Below are 18,695 nucleotides of genomic sequence, written 5' to 3' on the forward strand. Positions count from 1 at the left end.
AACATGGAAATATCTACACCGCTATCTGCATGCAAATGGAAATATCTACAAAGCTATCTGCATATACATGGAAATATCTACACAGCTATCTCTTTACACATGGAAATATCTACACCGCTATATCTATAAACACGGAAATATCTACACCGCCATCTGTATGAACATGGAAATATCTGCACCGCCATCTGTATGAACATATAAATATCTACACCGCCATCTGAATTAAGAAGGAAATATCTAAACTGCTATCTGTATAAACATGGAAATATCTACACCGCTGCCTGTATAAACATGGAAATATCAGCACCGGTATCTGTATGAACATGGAAATATCTACACCGCTATCTGTATGAACATGGAAATATCTACACCGCTATCTGTATGAACATGGAAATAGCTACACCGCTATCTGTGTGAACATGGATATATCTACACAGCCATCTGGATGAACATGGAAGTATCTACACCGCTATCTGTGTAAACATGCATACACCTTCACCGCTATCTGTATAAACATGGAAATATCTACACCACTATCTGTATGTACATGGAAATATCTACACCGCTATCTGTATAAACATGGAAATAACTACACCACTACATGTATAAACATGGAAATATCTACACCGCTATCTGTATGAACATGGAAATATCTACACCGCTATCTGTATGAACATGGAAATATCTTCACTGCCATCTGTAAGAACATTGATATATCTACAGAGCCATCGGGATGAACATGGAAATATCTACACAGCTATCTGTATGAACATGGAAATATATACACCGCTATCTGTTTAAACATGCATACATCTTCACTGCTATCTGTATAAACATGGAAATAACTACACCGCTATCTGTATTAAGTTGGAGATATCTACACCGCTATCTGTATAAACATGGAAATATCTACACCGCTATCTGTATAAACATGGAAATATCTACACCGCTATCTGTATAAACATGGAAATATCTACACCGCTATCTGTATAAACATGGAAATATCTACACCACTATCTGTATAAACATGGAAATACCTACAACGCTACCTGTATAAACATGGAAATATCAGCACCGCTATCTGTATGAACATGGAAATATCTACACCGCTATCTGTATAAACATGGAAATATCTACATCGCTATCTGTATAAACATGGAAATATCAGCACTGCTATCTCTATGAACATGGAAATATCTACACCGCTATCTGTATGAACATGGAAATATCTACACTGCTATCTGTATGCACATGGAAATATCTACACCGCTATCTGTGTAAACATGCATACATCTTCACCGCTATCTGTATAAACATGGAAATATCTACACCGCTATCTGTATGAACATGGAAATATCTACACCGCTATCTGTTTGAAGATGGAAATATCTACACCGCTATCTGCATGAAAATTGAAATATCTACACAGCTATCTGCATATAGATGGAAATATCTACACAGCTGTCTGTTTACACATGGAAATAACTACAACGCTATCTGTATGAACATGGACATATCTACACCGCCATCTGTATGAACATGGAAATATCTGCACCGCCATCTGTATGAACAAATAAATATCTACACCGCCATCTGTATTAAGATGGAGATATCTACACCGCTATCTGAATAAACATGGAAATATCTACACCGCTCTCTGTATAAACATGGAAATATCTACACCGCGATCTGTATAACCATGGAAATATCTACACAGCTACCTGTATAAACATGGAAATATCAGCACCGCTATCTGTATGAACCTGGAAATATCTACACCGCTATCTGTATGAACATGGAAATATCTACACTGCTATCTGTATGAACATGGAAATATCTACAAAGCTATCTGTATGAAAATGGAGATATCTACACCGCTATCTGTATGAACCTGGAAATATCTACACCGCTATCTGTATGAACATGGAAATATCTACACCGCTATCTGTATGAACATGGATACATCTACACAGCCATCTGAATGAACATGGAAATATCTACACCGCTATCTGTATGAACATGGAAATATCTACACCGCTATCTGTATTAACATGGATATATCTAAACAGCCATCTGGATGAACATGGAAATATCTACACCGCTATCTGTGTAAACATGCATAGATCTTCACCGCTATCTCTATAAACATGGAAATATCTACACCGCTATCTGTTTGAACATGGAAATATCTACACCGCTATCTGCATGAAAATGGAAATATCTACACTGCTATCTGCATATACATATAAATATCTACACAGCTATCTCTTTACACATGGAAATAACTACACCGCTATCTGTACTAACATGGAAATATCTACACCGCCATCTGTATGAACACGGAAATATCTGCACCGCCATCTGTAAGAACATATAAATATCTACACCGCCATCTGTATTAAGATGGAGATATCTACACTGCTATCTGTATAAACATGGAAATATCTAAACCGCCATCTGTATGAACATATAAATATCTACACAGCCATCTGTATTAAGAAGGAAATATCTAAACCGCTATCTGTATAAACATGGAAATATCTACACCGCTGCCTGTATAAACAAGGAAATATCAGCACCGCTATCTGTATGAACATGGAAATATCTACACCGCTATCTGTATGAACATGGAAATATCTACACAGCTATCTGTATGAACATGGAAATAGCTACACCGCTATCTGAATGAACATGGATATATCTACACAGCCATCTGGATGAACATGGAAATATCTACACCGCTATCTGAGTAAACATGCATAAATCTTCCCCACTATCTGTATAAGCATGGAAATATCTGCACCGCTATCGGTATGAATATGGAAATATCTACACAGCTATCTGTATGAACATGGAAATACCTACACCGCTATCTGTTTGAACATGGAAATATCTACACCGCTATCTGCATGAAATTGGAAATATCTTCACTGCTATCTGCATATACATTTAAATATCTACACAGCTATCTCTTTACACATGGAAATAACTACACCACTATCTGTATGAACATGGAAATAACTACACCGCCATCTGTATGAACATGGAAATATCTGCACCGCCATCTGTATGAACATATAAATATCTACACCGCCATCTGTATTAAGATGGAGATATCTACACTGCTATCTGTATAAACATGGAAATATCTACACCGCCAACTGTATGAACATATAAATACGCCGCCATCTGTATTAAGAAGGAAATATCTAAACCGCTATCCGTATAAACATGGAAATATCTACACCGCTGCCTGTATAAACATGGAAATATCAGCACCGCTATCTCTATGAACATGGAAATATCTACACCGCTATCTGTAGGAACATGGAAATAGCTACACTGCTGCCTGTATAAACATGGAAATATCAGCACCGCTATCTGTATGAACATGGAAATATCTACACCACTATCTGTATGAACATGGATATATCTACACAGCCATCTGGATGAACATGGAAATATCTACACCACTATCTGTATGAACATGGAAATATCTACACCGCTATCTGTGTAAACATGCATAGATCTTCACCGCTATCAGTATAAACATGGAAATATCTACACCGCTATCTGTATGAACATGGAAATATCTACACCGCTATCTGTATGAACATGGAAATATCTACACCGCTCTCTGCATGAAAATGGAAATATCTACACAGCTATCTCTTTACACATGGAAATAACTACACCGCTATCTGTATGAACATGGAAATATCTTCACCGCCATCTGTATGAACATGGAAATAGCTGCACCGACATCTGTATGAACATATACATATCTACACGGCCATCTGTATTAAGATGGAGATATCTACACCGATATCTGTATAAACATGGCAATATCTACACTGCTATCTGTATAAACATGGAAATATCTACACCGCTACCTGTATAAACATGGAAATATCAGCACCGCTATCTGTATGAACATGGAAATATCAGCCCCTCTAACTGTATGAACATGGAGATATCTACACCGCTATCTGTATGAACATGGAAATATCTAGACCGCTATCTGAATGAACATGGAAATACCTTCACCGCCATCTGTATGAACATGGATATATCTACACAGCCATGTGGATGAACATGGATATATGTACACAGCCCTCTGGATGAACATGGAAATATCCACACCGCTATCTGTGTAAACATGCATACATCTTCACCGCTATCTGTATAAACATGGAAATATCTACACCGCTATCTGTATGAACATGGAAATATCTACACTGCTATCTGTTTGAAGATGGAAATATATACACCGCTATCTGCATGAAAATGGAAATATCTACACAGCTATCAGCATGAAAATGGAAATATCTACACAGCTATCTGCATATACATGGAAATATCTACACAGCTATCTCTTTACACATGTAAATAACTACACCGCTATCAGTATGAACATGGAAATATCTGCACCGCCATCTGTATGAACATATAAATATCTACAATGCCATCTGTATTAAGATGGAGATATCTACACCGCTATCTGAATAAACATGGAAATATCTACACCGCTGTCTGCATGAAAATGGAAAAATCTACACAGCTATCTGCATATACATGGAAATATCTACACAGCTATCTCTTTACACGTGGAAATAACTACACCGCTATCTGTATGAACATGGAAATATCTACACTGCCATCTGTATGAACACGGAAATATCTGCACCGCCATCTATATGTACATATAAATATCTACACGGCGATCTGTATTAAGATGGAGATATCTACACCGCCATCTGTATAAACATGGAAATATCTACACCGCTATCTGTATAAACATGGAAATATCTACACCGCTATCTGTATAAATATGGAAATATCTACACCGCTACCTGTATAAACATGGAAATATCAGCACCGCTATCTGTATGAACATGGAAATGTCAGCCCCTCTATCTGTATGAACATGGAAATACCTACACCTCTATCTGTGTGAACATGGAAATATCTACACCGCTATCTGTATGAACATGGAAATATCTTCACCGCCATCTGTATGAACATGGATATATCTACACAGCCATCTGGATGAACATGGAAATATCTGCACCGCTATCTGTATGAACATGGAAATAACTACACCGCTATCTGTATGAACATGGAAATATCTACACCGCTATCTGTATGAACATGGAAATATCTACACCGCTATCTGTATGAAAATGGAAAAATCTTCACCGCCATGTGTATGAACATGGATATATCTACACAGCCATCTGGATGAACATTGAAATATCTACACAGCTATCTGTATGAACATGGAAATATCTACACCGCTATCTGTGTAAACATGCATACATCTTCAGCGCTATCTGTATAAACATGGAAATATCTACACCGCTATCTGTATGAACATGGAAATATCTACACCGCTATCTGTTTGAACATGGAAATATCAACACCGCTATCTGCATGAAAATGGAAATATCTACACAGCTATCTGCATATACCTAGAAATATCCACAAAGAAATCTCTTTACACAAGGAAATAAATACACCGCTATCTCTATAAACATGGAAATATCTACACCGCCATCTGTATGAACATGGAAATATCTGCACCGGCATCTGTATGAACATATAAATATCTACACTGCCATCTGTATTAAGATGGAGATATCTACACCGCTATCTGTATAAACCTGGAAATATCTACACCGCTATCTGTATAAACATGGAAATATCTACACCGCTACCCGTATAAACATGGACATATCAGCACCGCTATCTGTATGAACATGGAAATATCTACACCGCTATCTGTATGAACATTGAAATATCTACACCGCTATCTGTGTAAACATGCATACATCTTCACCGCTATCTGTATAAACATGGAAATATCTACACAGCTATCTGTATGAAAATGGAAATAGCTACACCGCTATCTGTATGAACATGGAAATATCTACACCGCTTTCTGTATGAACATGGATATATCTACACAGCCATCTGTATGAACATGGAAATATCTACACCGCTATCTGTGTAAACATGCATACATCTTCACCGCTATCTGTATACACATGGAAATATCTACTCCTCTATCTGTATGAACATGGAATTATCTACACCGCTATCTCTATGAACATGGAAATATCTACACCGCTATCTGTTTGAACATGGAAATATCTACACCGCTATCTGCATGAAAATGGAAATATCTACACTATCTGCATATACATGGAAATATCTACACAGCTATCTCTTTACACATGGAAATAACTACACCGCTATATCTATAAACATGGAAATATCTACACCGCCATCTGTATGAACATGGAAATATCTGCACCGACATCAGTATGAACATATACATATCTAGACGGCCATCTGTATTAAGATGGAGATATCTTCTCCGCAATCTGTATAAGCATGGAAATATCAACACCGCAATCTGTATAAACATGGAAATATCTAGAAAGCTATCTGTATAAACATGGATATATCTACACCGCTACCTGTATAAACAAGGAAATATCAGCACCGCTATCTGTTTGAACATGGAAATATCAGCCCCTCTATCTGTATGAACATGGAGATATCTACACCGCTATCTGTATGAACATGGAAATATCTTCACCGCCATCTGTATGAACATGGATATATATACACAGCCATCTAGATGAACATGGAAATATCTTCACCGCTATCTGTATGAACATGGAAATAGCTACACCGCTATCTGTATGAACATGGAAATATCAACACCGCTATCTGTATGAACATGGAAATATCTTCACCGCCATCTGTATGAACATGGATATATCTACAGAGCCATCGGGATGAACATGGAAATATCTACACAGTTATCTGTATGAACATGGAAATATATACACCGCTATCTGTGTAAACATGCATACATCTTCACCGCTATCTGTATAAACATGGAAATATCTACACCGCTATCTGTATGAACTTGGAAATATCTACACCGCTATCTGTTTCAACAAGGAAATATCTACACCGCTATCTCTGTAAACATGCATACATCTTCACCGCTATCTGTATAAACATGGAAATATCTACACTGCTATCTGTATGAACATGGAAATAGCTACACCGCTATCTGTATGAACATGGAAATATCTACACCGCTATCTGTTTCAACAAGGAAATATCTACACCGCTATCTCTGTAAACATGCATACATCTTCACCGCTATCTGTATAAACATGGAAATATCTACACCGCTATCTGTATGAACATGGAAATATCTACACCGCTATCTGTATAAACATGGAAATATCAGCACTGCTATCTCTATGAACATGGAAATATCTACACAGCTATCTGTATGAACATGGAAATATCTACAATGCTATCTGTATGCACATGGAAATATCTGCACCACTATCTGTGTAAACATGCATACATCTTCACCGCTATCTGTATAAACATGGAAATATCTACACCGCTATCTGTATGAACATGGAAATATCTACACCGCTATCTGTACGAACATGGAAATATCTAAACCGCTATCTGCATGAAAATAGAAATACCTACACAGCTATCTGCATATACACGGAAATATCTACAAAGCTATCTCTTTACACATGGAAATAACTACACCGCTATCTCTATAAACACGGAAATATCTACACGGCCATCTGTATGAACATGGAAATATCTGCACTCCCATCTGTATAAACATATAAATATCTACACCGCCATCTGTATCATGATGGAGATATCTACACCGCTATCTGTATAAACTTGGAAATATCTACACCGCTATCTGTATAAACATGGAATTACCTACACCGCTATCTGTATAAACATGGAAATATCAGCACCGCTCTCTGTATGAACATGGAAATATCAGCCCCTCTATCTGTATGAACACGGAAGTATCTACACCGCTATCTCTCTGAACATGGAAATATCTACACCGCTATCTGTTTGAACATGGAAATATCTATACCGCTATCTGCATGAAAATGGAAATACATACACAGCTATCTGCATATACATGGAAATATCTACACAGCTATCTCTTTACACATGGAAATAACTACACCGCAATCAGTATGAACATGGAAATATCTTCACCGCCGTCTGTAGGAACATGGATATATCTACACAGCCATCTGGATGAACATGGATATATCTACACCGCTATCTGTGTAAAAATGCATACATCTTCACCGCTATCTGTATAAACATGGAAATATCTACTCCGCTATCTGTATGAACATGGAATTATCTACACCGCTATCTGCATGAACATGGAAATATCTAAACCGCTATCTGTGTAAACATGCATACATCTTCACCGCAATCTGTATAAGCATGGAAATATCAACACAGCAATCTCAATGAACGTGGAAATATCTACACCGCTATCTGTTTGAACATGGAAATATCTAGACCGCTATCAGCATGAAAATGGAAATATCTACACAGCTATATGCTTACACATGGAAATATCTACACATCTATCTCTTTACACATGTAAATAACTACACAGCTATCTGTATGAACATGGAAATGTCTGGACTGCCATCTGTATGAACATATAAATATCTACAACGCAATCTGTATTAAGATTGAGATATCTACACCGCTATCTGTATAAACATGGAAATATCTACACCGCGATCTGAATAAACATGGAAATATCTACACCACTCTCTGCATAAAAATGGAAATATCAGCACCGCTATCTGTATGAACATGGAAATATCAGCCACTCTATCTGTATGAACATGGAAGTATGTAAACCGCTATCTGCATGAAAATGGAAATATATACACAGCTATCTGCATATACATGGAAATATCTACACAGCTATCTCTTTACACATGGAAATAACTACACCGCTATGTGAATGAACATGGAAATATCTTCACCGCCATCTGTAGGAACATGGATATATCTACACAGCCATCTGGATGAACATGGAAATATCTACACCGCTATCTGTATGAACATGGAAATATCTACACCGCTATCTGTGTAAACATGCATACACCTTCACCGCTATCTGTATAAACATGGAAATATCTACACCGCTATCTGTTTGAACATGGAAATATCTACACCGCTATCTGCATGAAAATGGAAATATCTTCACAGCGATCTGCATATACATGGAAATATCTACAAAGCTATCTCTTTACACGTGGAAATAAGTACAGCGCTATCTCTATAAACATGGAAATAGCTACACCGCCATCTGTATGAACATGGAAATATCTGCACCGCCATCTGTATGTACATATAAATATCTACACCGCCATCTATATTAAAATGGAGATATCTACACCGCTATCTGTATAAACTTGGAAATATCTACACTGCTATCTCTATGAACATGGAAATTTCTACACCGCTATCTGTATGAACATGGAAATAGCTACACCGCTATCTGTATGAACATGGAAATATCTACACAACTACCTGTATGAACATGGAAATATCTACACCGCTATTTGTATGAACATGGATATATCTACACAGCCATCTGGATGAACACGGAAATGTCTACACCACTATCTGTATGAACATGGAAATATCTACACCGCTATCTTTGTAAATATGCATACATCTTCACCGCAATCAGTATAAAGATGGTAATATCTACACCACTCTCTGTATGAACATGGAAATATCTACACCGCTACCTGTTTGAACATGGAAATATCTACCACGCTATCTGCATGAAAATGGAAATATCTACACAGCTATCTGCATATACATGGAAATATCTACACAGCTATCTCTTTACACATGGAAATAACTACACCGCTATCTGTATGAACATGGAAATATCTTCACCGCCATCTGTATGAACATGGAAATAGCTGCACCGACATCTGTATGAAAATATACATATCTACACGGCCATCTGTATTAAGATGGAGATATCTACACCGATATCTGTATAAACATGGCAATATCTACACCGCTATCTGTATAAACATGGAAATATCTACATCGCTACCTGTATAAACATGGAAATATCAGCACCGCTATCTGTATGAACATGGAAATATCAGCCCCTCTAACTGTATGAACATGGAGATATCTACACCGCTATCTGTATGAACATGGAAATATCTAGACCGCTATCTGAATGAACATGGAAATACCTTCACCGCCATCTGTATGAACATGGATATATCTACACAGCCATGTGGATGAACATGGATATATGTACACAGCCCTCTGGATGAACATGGAAATATCCACACCGCTATCTGTGTAAACATGCATACATCTTCACCGCTATCTGTATAAACATGGAAATATCTACACCGCTATCTGTATGAACATGGAAATATCTACACCGCTGTCTGTTTGAAGATGGAAATATTTACACCGCTATCTGCATGAAAATGGAAATATCTACACAGCTATCAGCATGAAAATGGAAATATCTACACAGCTATCTGCATATACATGGAAATATCTACACAGCTATCTCTTTACACATGTAAATAACTACACCGCTATCAGTATGAACATGGAAATATCTGCACCGCCATCTGTATGAACATATAAATATCTACACTGCCATCTGTATTAAGATGGAGATATCTACACCGCTATCTGAATAAACATGGAAATATCTACACCGCTATCTGTATAAACATGGAAATATCAGCACCGCTATCTGTATGAACATGGAAATATCAGCCCCTCTATCTGTATGAACATGGAGATATCTACACCGCCATCTGTATGAACATGGAAATATCTACACAGCCATCTGGAGGAACATGGAAATATCTACACCGCTATCTGTATGAACTTGGAAATAGCTACACCGCTATCTGTATGAACATGGAAATATCTACACCGCTATCTATTTGAACATGGAAATATATACACCGCTATCTGCATGAAAATGGAAATATCTTCACAGCGATCTGCATATACATGGAAATATCTACAAAGCTATCTCTTTACACGTGGAAATAAGTACAGCGTTATCTCTATAAACATGGAAATAGCTACACCGCCATCTGTATGAACATGGAAATATCTGCACCGCCATCTGTATGTACATATAAATATCTACACCGCCATCTATATTAAAATGGAGATATCTACACCGCTATCTGTATAAACTTGGAAATATCTACACTGCTATCTCTATGAACATGGAAATTTCTACACCGCTATCTGTATGAACATGGAAATAGCTACACCGCTATCTGTATGAACATGGAAATATCTACACAACTACCTGTATGAACATGGAAATATCTACACCGCTATTTGTATGAACATGGATATATCTACACAGCCATCTGGATGAACACGGAAATATCTACACCACTATCTGTATGAACATGGAAATATCTACACCGCTATCTGTGTAAATATGCATACATCTTCACCGCAATCTGTATAAAGATGGTAATATCTACACCACTCTCTGTATGAACATGGAAATATCTACACCGCTACCTGTGTGAACATGGAAATATCTACCACGCTATCTGCATGAAAATGGAAATATCTACACAGCTATCTGCATATACATGGAAATATCTACACAGCTATCTCTTTACACATGGAAATAACTACACCGCTATCTGTATGAACATGGAAATATCTTCACCGCCATCTGTATGAACATGGAAATAGCTGCACCGACATCTGTATGAACATATACATATCTACACGGCCATCTGTATTAAGATGGAGATATCTACACCGATATCTGTATAACCATGGCAATATCTACACCGCTATCTGTATAAACATGGAAATATCTACACCGCTACCTGTATAAACATGGAAATATCAGCACCGCTATCTGTATGAACATGGAAATATCAGCCCCTCTAACTGTATGAACATGGAGATATCTACACCGCTATCTGTATGAACATGGAAATATCTAGACCGCTATCTGAATGAACATGGAAATACTTTCACCGCCATCTGTATGAACATGGATATATCTACACAGCCATGTGGATGAACATGGATATATGTACACAGCCCTCTGGATGAACATGGAAATATCCACACCGCTATCTGTGTAAACATGCATACATCTTCACCGCTATCTGTATAAACATGGAAATATCTACACCGCTATCTGTATGAACATGGAAATATCTACACCGCTGTCTGTTTGAAGATGGAAATATTTACACCGCTATCTGCATGAAAATGGAAATATCTACACAGCTATCAGCATGAAAATGGAAATATCTACACAGCTATCTGCATATACATGGAAATATCTACACAGCTATCTCTTTACACATGTAAATAACTACACCGCTATCAGTATGAACATGGAAATATCTGCACCGCCATCTGTATGAACATATAAATATCTACACTGCCATCTGTATTAAGATGGAGATATCTACACCGCTATCTGAATAAACATGGAAATATCTACACCGCTATCTGTATAAACATGGAAATATCAGCACCGCTATCTGTATGAACATGGAAATATCAGCCCCTCTATCTGTATGAACATGGAGATATCTACACCGCCATCTGTATGAACATGGAAATATCTACACAGCCATCTGGAGGAACATGGAAATATCTACACCGCTATCTCTATGAACTTGGAAATAGCTACACCGCTATCTGTATGAACATGGAAATATCTACACCGCTATCTGTATGAACATGGAAATATCTAGACTTCTATCTGTATGCACATGGAAATATCTACACCACTATCTGTGTAAACATGCATACATCTTCACCGCTATCTGTATAAAAATGGAAATATCTACAACGCTATCTGTATGAACATGGAAATATCTACACCGCTATCTGTACGAACATGGAAATATCTAAACCGCTATCTGCAGGAAAATAGAAATACCTACACAGCTATCTGCATATACATGGAAATATCTACAAAGCTATCTCTTTACACATGGAAATAACTACACCGCTATCTCTATAAACACGGAAATATCTTCACCGCCATCTGTATGAACATGGAAATATCTGCACCCCCATCTGTATAAACATATAAATATCTACACCGCCATCTGTATTATGATGGAGATATCTACACCGCTATCTGTAGAAACTTGGAAATATCTACACCGCTATCTGTATAAACATGGAAATACCTACACCGCTATCTGTATAAACATGGAAATATCAGCACCGCTCTCTGTATGAACATGGAAATATCAGCCCCTCTATCTGTATGAACATGGAAGTATCTACTCCGCTATCTCTATGAACATTGAAATATCTACACCGCTATCTGTTTGAACATGGAAATATCTATACCGCTATCTGCATGAAAATGGAAATACATACACAGCTATCTGCATATACATGGAAATATCTACACAGCTATCTCTTTACACATGGAAATAACTACACCGCTATCAGTATTAACATGGAAATATATTCACCGCCCTCTGTAGGAACATGGATATATCTACACAGCCATCTGGATGAACATGGAAATATCTACACCGCTATCTGTTTGAACATGGAAATATCTACACCGCTATCTGTTTGAACATGGATATATCTACACCGCTATCTGTGTAAACATGCATATATCTTCACCGCTATCTCTATAAACATGGAAATATCTACACTGCTATCTGTATGAACATGGAAATATCTACACCGCTATCTGTTTGAACATGGAAATATCTACACCGCTATCTGCATGAAAATGGAAATATCTACAAAGCTATCTGCATATACATGGAAACATCTACACAGCTATCTCTTTACACATGGAAATAACTACACCGCTAAATCTATAAACATGGAAATATCTACACCGCCGTCTGTATGAAAAAGGAAATATCTGCTCCAACATCTGTATGAACATATAAATATCTACACCGCCATCTGTATTAACAAGGAAATATCTAAACGGCTATCTGTATGAACATTGAAATATCTACACCGCTATCTGTATGAAAATGGAAATATCTACACCGCTATCTGTGTAAACATGCATATATCTTCACCGCTATCTGTATAAACATGGAAATATCTACAACGCTATCTGTATGAACATGGAAATATCTACACCGCTATCTGTACGAACATGGAAATATCTAAACCGCTATCTGCATGAAAATAGAAATATCTACACAGCGATCTGCATATACATGGAAATATCTACAAAGCTATCTCCTTACACGTGGAAATAACTACACCGCTATCTGTATGAACATGGAAATATCTACACCGCTATCTGTATAAACATGGCAATATCTACACCGCTATCTGTATAAACATAGAAATATCTACACCGCTACCTGTATAAACATGGAAATATCAGCACCGCTATCTGTATGAACATGGAAATATCAGCCCCTCTAACTGTATGAACATGGAGATATCTACACCGCTATCTGTATGAACATGGAAATATCTAGACCGCTATCTGAATGAACATGGAAATACCTTCACCGCCATCTGTATGAACATGGATATATCTACACAGCCATGTGGATGAACATGGATATATCTACACAGCCCTCTGGATGAACATGGAAATATCCACACCGCTATCTGTGTAAACATGCATACATCTTCACCGCTATCTGTATAACCATGGAAATATCTACACCGCTATCTGTATGAAAATGGAGATATCTACACCGCTATCTGTATGAACATGGAAATATCTACACCGCTATATGTGTAAACATGCATACATCTTCACCACTATCTGTATAAACATGGAAATATCTGCACGGCTATCGGTATGAACATGGAAATATCTACACGGCTGTCTGTATAAACATGGAAATATCTACACCGCTACCTGTATAAACATGGAAATATCTGCACCGCTATCTGTATAAACATGGAAATATCTACACCGCTGCCTGTATAAACATGGAAATATCAGCACCGCTCTCTGTATGAAAATGGAGATATCTGCACCGCTATCTGTATGAACATGGAAATATCTACACTGCTATCTGTATGAACATGGAAATAGCTACACCATTATCTGTATGAACATGGAAATAGCTACACCGCTATCTGTACAAACATGGAAATATCTACACCGCTATCAGTATGAACATGGATATATCTACACAGCCATCTGGATGAACATGGAAATATCTACACCGCTATCTGTATGAACATGGAAATATCTACACCGCTATCTGTATGAACATGGATATATCTACACTGCCATCTGGATGAACATGGAAATATCTACACCGCTATCTGTGTAAACATGCATACATCTTCACCGCTATCTGTATAAACATGGAAATATCTACACGGCTATCTGTATGAACATGGAAATATCTGCACCGCTATCTGTATGAACATGGACATATCTACACCGCTATCTCTTTGAACATGGAAATATCTACACCGCTATCTGCATGAAAATGGAAATATCTACACCGCTATCACTATGAACATGGAAATATCTACACCGCTACCTGTATAAACATGGAAATATCAGCACCGCTATCTGTATGAACATGGAAATATCTACACCGCTATCTGTATGAACTTGGAAATATCTACACCGCTATCTCTATGAACATGGAAATATCTACACCGCTATCCGTATGAACATGGAAATAACTACACCGCTATCTGTATGAACATGGAAATATCTACACCGCTATCTGTTTGAAGATGGAAATATATACACAGCTATCTGCATGAAAATGGAAATATCTACACAGCTATCTGCATGAAAATGGAAATATCTACACAGCTATCTGCATATACATGGAAATATCTACACAGCTATCTCTTTACACATGTAAATAACTACACCGCTATCTGTATGAACATGGAAATATCTAGACCGCCATCTGTATGAACATGGAAATATCTGCACCGCCATCTGTATGAACATATAAATACCTACAATGCCATCTGTATTAAGATGGAGATATCTACACCGCTATCTGAATAAACATGGAAATATCTACACCGCTATCTGTATGAACATGGAAATATCAGCACCGCTATCTGTATGAACATGGAAATATCTACACCGCTATCTGTATGAACATGGATATATCTACACTGCCATCTGGATGAACATGGAAATATCTACACCGCTATCTGTGTAAACATGCATACATCTTCACCGCTATCTGTATAAACATGGAAATATCTACACGGCTATCTGTATGAACATGGAAATATCTGCACCGCTATCTGTATGAACATGGACATATCTACACCGCTATCTCTTTGAACATGGAAATATCTACACCGCTATCTGCATGAAAATGGAAATATCTACACCGCTATCACTATGAACATGGAAATATCTACACCGCTACCTGTATAAACATGGAAATATCAGCACCGCTATCTGTATGAACATGGAAATATCTACACCGCTATCTGTATGAACTTGGAAATATCTACACCGCTATCTCTATGAACATGGAAATATCTACACCGCTATCCGTATGAACATGGAAATAACTACACCGCTATCTGTATGAACATGGAAATATCTACACCGCTATCTGTTTGAAGATGGAAATATATACACAGCTATCTGCATGAAAATGGAAATATCTACACAGCTATCTGCATGAAAATGGAAATATCTACACAGCTATCTGCATATACATGGAAATATCTACACAGCTATCTCTTTACACATGTAAATAACTACACCGCTATCTGTATGAACATGGAAATATCTAGACCGCCATCTGTATGAACATGGAAATATCTGCACCGCCATCTGTATGAACATATAAATACCTACAATGCCATCTGTATTAAGATGGAGATATCTACACCGCTATCTGAATAAACATGGAAATATCTACACCGCTATCTGTATGAACATGGAAATATCAGCACCGCTATCTGTATGAACATGGAAATATCAGCCCCTCTATCTGTATGAACATGGAGATATCTACACCGCCATCTGGATGAACATGGATATATCTACACAGCCATCTGGAGGAACATGGAAATATCTACACCGCTATCTGTATGAACATGGAAATAGCTACACCGCTATCTGTATGAACATGGAAATATCTACACCGCTATCTGTATGAACATGGATATATCTACACAGCCATCTGGATGAACATGGAAATATCTACACCGCTATCTGTATGAACATGGATATATCTACACAGCCATCTGGATGAACATGGAATACTTACACCGCTATCTGTGTAAACATGCATATATCTTCCCCGCTATCTGTATAAACATGGAAATATCTACACTGCTATCTGTATGAACATGGAAATATCTGCACTGCTATCTGTATGAACATGGAAATATCTACACCGCTATCTGTTTGAACATTGAAATATCTACACCGCTAGCTGCATGAAAATGGAAATGTCTACACTGCTATCTGCATATACATGGAAATATCTACACAGCTATCTCTTTACACATGGAAATAACTACACTGCTGTCTGTATGAACATGGAAATATCTACACCGCCATCTGTATGAACATGGAAATATCTGCACCGCCATCTGTATGAACATATAAATATCTACACCGCCATCTGTATTAAGATGGAGATATCTACACCGCTATCTGAATAAACATGGAAATATCTACACCGCTATCTGTATAAACATGGAAATATCTACACCGCTATCTGTATAAACATGGAAATATCTACACCGCTACCTGTATAAACATGGAAATATCAGCACCGCTATCTGTATGAACATGGAAATATCTACAATGCTATCTCTATGAACATGGAAATATCTACACCGCTATCTGTATGAACATGTGTATATCTACACAGCCCTCTGGATGAACATGGAAATATCCACACCGCTATCTGTGTAAACATGCATACATCTTCACCGCTATCTGTATAAACATGGAAATATCTACACCGCTATCTGTATGAACATGGAAATAACTACACCGCTATCTGTATGAAAATGGAAATATCTACACCGCTATCTGTATGAACATGGATATATCTACACAGCCATCTGGATGAACATGGAAATATCTACACTGCTATCTGTGTAAACATGCATACATCTTCACCGCTATCTGTATAAATATGGAAATATCTACACCGCTATCTGTATGAACATGGAAATATCTGCACCGCTATCTGTATGAACATGGAAATATCTACACCGCTATCTGTTTGTACATGGAAATATCTACACGGCTATCTGCATGAAAATGGAATTATCTACACTGCTATCTGCATATACATGGAAATATCTACACAGCTATCTCTTTACACATGGAAATAACTACACCGCTATCTGTATGAACATGGAAATATCTACACCGCCATCTGTATGAACATGGAAATATCTGCACCGCCATCTGTATGAACATATAAATATCTACACCGCCATCTTTATTAAGATGGAGATATCTACACCACTATCTGTATAAACATGGAAATATCAGCACCACTCTCTGTATGAAAATGGAAATATCTACACCGCTATCTGTATGAACATGGAAATATCTACTCTGCTATCTGTATGAACATGGAAATAGCTACACCGTTAAGTGTATGAAAATGGAAATAGCTACACCGCTATCTGTACGAACATGGAAATATCTACACCGCTATCTGTATGAACATGGATATATCTACACATCCATCTGGATGAACATGGAAATATCTACACCGCTATCTGTATGAACATGGAAATATCTACACCGCTATCTCTATGAACATAGATATATCTACACAGCCATCTGGATGAACATGGAAATATCT

This window comes from Gorilla gorilla, chromosome 7 (assembly GCF_029281585.2).
Source record: "Gorilla gorilla gorilla isolate KB3781 chromosome 7, NHGRI_mGorGor1-v2.1_pri, whole genome shotgun sequence".
NCBI lineage: Eukaryota > Metazoa > Chordata > Mammalia > Primates > Hominidae > Gorilla > Gorilla gorilla.